A 7,351-nucleotide genomic window follows, 5' to 3' on the forward strand; every position below is an offset into this window, starting at 1 on the left:
ATAGAACTTTCTTCCAGCTTTCAGCGTCCCAAGTTTGGTACTCTTTGGTACTCACTCTCAAGTTCCAAACCAGCAGTTTTGTGGTGGTGAAGGATCTTTTTTGTTCTTAAAATCCTTCTTTCGCAGATGCACTTGGCAACAGTGACAATCTTCAATTGAGCAGAGGATCATTCCGTGTCTTGACAGACAGCCAATGACGTCCCCTGGTTCAGGGTAAGTGGTATTTTTTGGGGTGTACCACTTGATTCTTTTGTTCCATTGAAGAAGACCTCTGGCTTATGGATGGGGTACACTTCAAACTTATTTAATTTCATTTTAATTTAGCAAAACATGTTATGAAAGAACAACTGACTTGACCTTTAGTGTAATTAGAGTTCACAAAAAGATCCTTTGGGGGTCCCAAAACCCCCCAAAAGATTTTTTTTGGTTGTAAAACTTTACGTTTTTGTTCCATAACTCTTGCAATCTTTGAAGAAGTCCCAAATTACTATTATACTGTGTTCAACCTCAAAATCATTTTTTTCTATTTTTTACAAGATTTTGATCAGCTGATCTTGAGATCAGCCTACTTGCTTGAATTCTCGTTTTTTGTATCACTCCCATTTCTTCTTTTTGCATTTTGAAAGTCTGCTTAAAACTCAAGGCCTCAAGATCCAACGGTGCAAAATGTAAATTCCTGCACTTTCTTTGATCAGGAGTGCATTTGTGTGAGTTGCTGGACAAGCGGTGGAGATTGTGGCTACTGTAAATGAATGGTGACCTGGATCTGCTGATCCATGAAAATGGGCCTGGAAATAATCACTATGCCTTAAGAAGCCAATAGATTGGGTTTCTCTTTTTCAAGAAATTGTGACTTTCATGTAGAAAGGACTGCGCTCATGTGGTGTGCAATATGTTGTGTATTTTCTCTCATTGCGGAGCATTTAGTGTAGGGAGGAAATCAAAGCTTCCGAGTGTATCAAACCCAATTTAGTTTCAAGCAGGCGTCCCTTTCATAAGGAGAGGACATCAGTGCTATGTCGGGTTGCATAATAGGTGGATGGATTGATTACGCTTTCTAATCTAGGGAATTGGCTTACACCAAAATCAAAGCCGAACGCAAAACAAGGACACCACAGTTGTCTTGTCTGCACATTCCCAGTGTCTGTCAATTCAAAGAATTCACTCCAAATATAAGAAAGGAGATGTTGGGAGCAATCGAGGTAGAAAGCTGAATCAGCAGAATGATCCACTTCTTTGATTGAGGTCGGAGCTTTTGTGGTACTCTTCACATGGTGGAGAGTACATGAGCTAAGGATAAGGTCATAACAACCAATTTATGATGACAGCCCAGCACTAATTTCTTCCCAGGGTCACGGGAGGGGGAGGGGCTAATGTGCACTGAGTGCAAGGTCGTCCCAGGATTTTATACGTATACTCCAGGAGGAGGTTACGTCTCCACCCCAACTCAAGCTGAAACAAATCCAGAGCAAACAAACCAGACAAAGAGTGTTTGGAAGTAGTGATTGGACCATAAAGCCTTAGAGATTTTAGTGTGAACTCATTACCGGTATGAATACCGACTCCTTGCTGGTATTACATTAGTTTTATTATTGATGCGTTGTATTCAACGACCATGTGGAGCATTAACAAAGAATTTGAGGGAGAAGGGGCTTCACTTGTTTATTTACTAGTTAGAGTAGTAAACCATGACAAATGACATGACACCAGAAGCTCCTAACATCTACAAAAGTGAGGCTTTTGGCAGACCTGTGGCTTATGTAAGGGGTACATTTCAAATGTAAAGAATTTAGCAAAACATGTAATGAAAGAACAACTGACTTGAACTCTTCACAAAAAGATCATTTTGGGGGGTCCCAAAACCCCCCAAAAGAGCGCTGTGGTCTCTTTTTCCACTTTCTCATTCACTCCAAATCATTATTAAATCTACAAAAAGATTGACTTGTAATTACATAAGCGTCCAGTCTATAATCTAAAGTATCTAAGGTGTCTAAAGGCTTTTAGAGTTAGTTAAGCTGTCATGTTGCGAAATGTAACATGCCCTGTAATTGACTGGTGACCAGTCTCGGGTGTCAAAGAATACATGGTGGAACTGACTGAATTATACCCAGTGGCATAGCTATATGTTCGCCTGAGATGTATAGTGTAAACCTGTTCATAAATAGCTTTTTTGTAAGTCTAAAAGGTAACAACCATTGATTATATGAATGCAAAACAAAGGAAAAGCTCATCGAGAGTCTTCACCTTCAAAAGAATGGCACATCCTAGTAAGTGTACACAGCGCCTGTGCCTTTTTATCAAAGGACGATATCAAACTTTCACCTTGTACATGTGATAGACAAGAAAAATCACTTTGGCTTTTGTCCAAAGCACCTTGGTGTAAAGTTTCAAAAGAAAAGGTAGTCCTGGCAACCTAATTTAGGTTCTGAGCTGAAAAAGTTTTTGTTGAAAAATGTCTGTGACGTCAGTGAACTGAATGGTTCACTTTCTCAATAAGATAAGATTTGCCTTTATTCGTCCCTCAGTGGGGAAATTCGCAAAAAAAAAAAATATCACAGCTTAGTCAGGCACACACGGCAAAGCTCATGAAAATAAATAGTTAAGGAATTGAAATTGGCTTTGTAAAGCAGCCAAAAGGTGTGTTCATTGAGCATGGACACGTGTATCAATAGTCCCGCTAATTCCACAGCAGCTGTTTCAGTGACGTAAAGTGTAAACACCACAAACACCCAAGCCATCTTAACTGGGCCGACTCCAGGTGATGCAGAGGACATGTGGACCAGACAGAGGAGAGGCCATCCTTCACGATGCAGCAGTGAGCTCTGCTGTGTTGAATAATGATGAGGAGACAAGGGAGGACACACATGCACTCGGGCTGAGTGATGAAGCAGCCGCATGTGTGAGGGATTTCCTTTCACCCTGCTGAGCGAGAGCAGTCTCACCGCCATTAGAACATATGGTGGAACCCATCCTTTGTCATGCTCAGAGCGCTCCGTGGGGGACGTTTAATGATGGAATGGGATCTGATGAGTTCCATAAAGTTCTCGCTTGTAAGGTTACGACAAAACACTTGCCATGTTGCATTAAAAGAAATGAAGCTTTATTGATTTAGATGCGGCTTGACAAGGCCAATTTAGCCAGCGCAGCCCACTGAGTTTCAGGAAGAAGCCTTCGTGAAACTCATTTGTCACAGAGGATTTGGAATAAATGAGGTGCCTGAAAGAGTCCAATGTTAGAAAATCATGTCAAATAATCAACATCTTGCTTCAGCGGTGAATATAAAGCGGTTCATAAGGTGAAATGGCACTATAAACACAACGTAAAATGGATCTGCTGTTTTAATGTAACACCTTGGCAGCTCTCGGCTGCTTTGACCTGGAAACATTGATCCAGTGTGCCTTGGATCAGCGGTGCACACTTATGCTGCTTCATGCTTATGGTGTGGAGTGGATTTTTATTTTTTACCATACTTACTGCGAATAAGCATCATTTAAAAGCCCGCAGCCTACCTGAATACACTACTGAAGATAATATACAAGTACTCCCTGAGTAAAACTCAACCCTTAACCCCTAATATGCTGCCAAGGTTGGATGGAGTAAGACAGTGACTTTACGTTTCTTAAAATACAGTAAAGTCTCGTTATATCGATATCGGTTAAAACGAATTACTACTTATTATGATACTATTTTCATTTCCCGGCAAATTTCTAGTCTTTTATGATATAATTAGCTCCGTTAGTACGATACCCGGTTATTATGATAATCCGGTTACTACGATGCCCTTTTCATCTCCCGCCAGCCAATTTGGTCTGCTTATATCGATACAAAAGCAGCTTAAATCAATCTTTGCTTAAGGATTTCAATACCAAAAAAGAACACGGCGAACGGCTGCTTCCAGTCAACTTTATTTTTCACACTTCCACCACCAGAGTGCAGCACACACAGCGGAAAACACCCGTCCCTCGCGCCTACCCCTCCGGGTGGCAACACCTTCCCTATCGATAGTTCCGGGGTGAATTATGTTCCGGGGTGAATTATGTCCCGGTAACCGGTAATCACTACAGCGTAAGTTTATTTTTATTTACTGTAGTACAAAATGTATTGTAGTACAAAAGCATGCTAGATACGCAATCCATGAACTCAAGGAGAAAATTACATGCCATATCAAAGATCTGCCCACTTTTAATGCAGTTCGGCGCAGGATCGGATATATGGATAGTCCGGTTATATCGGTATTTTTTCAGACTCCCGAGAATATCGATATAACGAGACTTTACTGTACGTAATAAGTCAAGCCGGCTTAGTAACGACATTTCTCAGCCTGATTCTCAACCCATGCAGACCCTGTTTGTGTTTCGACTGGCAAACGTTGTCACTCACACTTTAAGCTTAGTTCCGAAGGATGCAAATGTTGACAGCGTAGTGCTGTCCCAAATCTATTACTGTCATTTACTGTCTTCACAGTACTTGTAGTAATGGGCGCCACACGACAAACGACTGCGATTGGTGAGATTCATCGCCGACTCGTCGCAAACCATGCTCATGGGAGGTGACCAGCGACTGTGACCCGCTACGTCGATGAGCGATGTGTTCACATTCAGAGTCTCCCATGGTTTTGACTACCGGACCTTGCTAGTATTGAAGATGAACTTGGATACTGCAAATGTAATATGTAACTCTGGCAACAAAGCGTTCCCATGCAGCTTTTTTCTTTATATCACTATATTCTTTTTTTAGAAAGGTCAAATAGCTCCGGGAAATCTGACACAACAGGTTTAGCATACTGATTAGCATCCTGTCTGCTCGTTGGTTGATCACTTAAACTCCAGCTGATTGCTCCATCTCTGGACGACAGCGATGAGGAGATGTGCAGTGGTCCAACTGGCTGGCTGTAGTGATGGCAGGAAAAAAAAATCATTCCGACATCCAAAATGTGATGCATGTCAATTGTATTGTTATTGTTATCAAGCAGGCATCATTTGTGTGACGAACATGTCAAAGGCAGACCCCAAAAAGGAAATGAAGAAAAGGAATGTGACAGAACAATTCCCAAGCTAATGTGTTTTTTTTTATTAATGTATGTAAGTAAATGTAAGCAGCAAGGCAATACACAATATGTTTTGGCCTTATAGAGAAGCTGAAAAGGTTTAGATATAGCTAGCTAGTCTTTTGTCACCTCATATGTAACACAATAGTTAATTCTTACATCAATTATAGTTTTTAATGCATACAATAATTCAAAACGCCTATAAATGACAAATGAAATGGAGAACATTTGAGTTTAGTTTTACCTAACTGTTCCCAAAGACATGATGTTGGCAGCGAGATCAACCATGACCACCTTCCTGTCTTCCTGTGAGTTATTTCTTGAATTCCGTGCTGTTTCTCACCTTATTTGTCAAAATGCTGCAACTTTCCTTGGCTGGATTTGGCTTTATTGAGGGGAGAAGGACTTTTGAATAAAAAAATAACTAGTGGAAAAACAGGAGAGGCGGGGTCCACCCTGGACTGGTGGCCAGCCAATCCCAGGGCACATATAGACAAACAACCATTCACACTCACATTCATACCTATGGACAATCTGGAGTGGCCAATTAACCTAGCATGTTTTTGGAATGTGGGAGGAAACCGGAGAAGGGGAGAACATGCAAACTACACACAGATAGATGCCCGATGGGGGAATCGAACCCGGGTCTCGTAGCTAACCACGCTAAGCACTCGTTCACCGTTTCTCTCCATTTAGCTTTAAATTTGGACCTTTTGCGTGGAGAGGAGAAACTAGAGACAGCTTTCTTCCAAGCTGTCCTGTTTTGTGTCGTAGTAACACTTGGTTCTTCAAGTGGTAACAGCGTGACTCATTGTGGGGAGCTGAGAATGTGCCACTGCATCGCTCATGGAGTTTGTCATCTCTTACTGGGAGCTTCTCCACCGTCAGAGGAAAATGAACATGAACGTTCCCTGGAGGTTTTACTCTCGAAGCTCGTGTATACTTTAATGCAAAGTCCATTTCAGTCATTTTGTAGTGAGTCCCTTGTTGACATCTCAGGTGAATATCAGAAATGACTTCATTATTACTTTTATAATGAGTACATGTAAAACATAAGCAATATTTATTAACTTTCTAAAACGATCGCTTTGCATATTTAGACAATGAATGCACAGAATAAAAGGTCAAATAAGGTGAAGATGCATCGTGAGACTCAGCTCGTTGAAGGAAAAAAGCTGATAAGACAAGTTTAGGTCCCATGACTGCATCAGCGAATGCTGTGAGTTGCCTCAAGCAGAAAATGTCTCAGTCCAGCAGTTTTAAGTAGCGGAGTGAAGGGACGCAATGCACATCTTAACTGTGTGTTCAAACGCCTATAAATGTTATCATTATTAATATGAATCATCTTCATCAACAAACATTTGGGGATGAAGCATTGCTATGCAACAATTTGGAAACGTATTAGGCATACCTAATCAATCTTAGCTTCACTGCAAAAATATAATGATGTGGTTTTACTTTGCAATGCTACTGGTGCATTTTCCTATATAATACAGAGCAGTGTTCCATCCATCCATTTTCTATACCTTATCCTCATGAGGGTCGTGGGCATGCTGGAGCCTATCCCAGCCGTCTTGGGGCGAGAGGCGGGGTCCACCCTGGACTGGTGGCCAGCCAATCACAGGGCCCATATAGACAAACAACCATTCACACTCACATTCATACCTATGGAGTGACCAACCCAACATGCATTATTTGGAGCGTACCGGAGAAACCGGAGAAAACCCAGAGATGCCCGAGCGGGGAATTGCACCCAGGTCTCCTAGCTGTGTGGCCTGTATGCTAACCACTCGACCACCGTACAGCCAGAACAGTAGAATTTCTTGCTCATCAGAGTATGCTCATGTATGCTCCCACTTTCACCTCGCTTGTTCTCTCCTTCAGAACGGGGCATGGCCCACGGGGGAAAAAGAAATCAATTGGAGCCTATAGGTTCTTCATGTTGTGTGTAGCGCTCCTATAAACCTCAACTCATTTAGCCCACTGAGACTTTCGGCGAAGGAAAACTAACTTGTTCAAATGCATTTATCATGCTGACAGACGCCAATAGATTTCCTTTCCCTTTTGCGTTCCTTGGCTCTATGTTTCTGCACTAGACCTTTTTTCATTTAGATTTGCACACACGATAGCAACGGCTGCATTCTATCACATGCTCCACACACATAAGTAACACTACCATAGAATTGATTATAGCAGTCCTCATACTATACAGTAGTTTGACAAACCATTTTCTCCTCAAAGACCATTTAATAGAATTTAGATTTGAATAGAAATTAAACTGGAATATCATTTGTGGTCAGTATA

Source organism: Doryrhamphus excisus, linkage group LG20 (genome assembly GCF_037039965.1).
Source record: "Doryrhamphus excisus strain RoL-2023G ecotype Guam linkage group LG20, RoL_Dexc_Guam_v1.1, whole genome shotgun sequence".
Lineage (NCBI taxonomy): Eukaryota > Metazoa > Chordata > Actinopteri > Syngnathiformes > Syngnathidae > Doryrhamphus > Doryrhamphus excisus.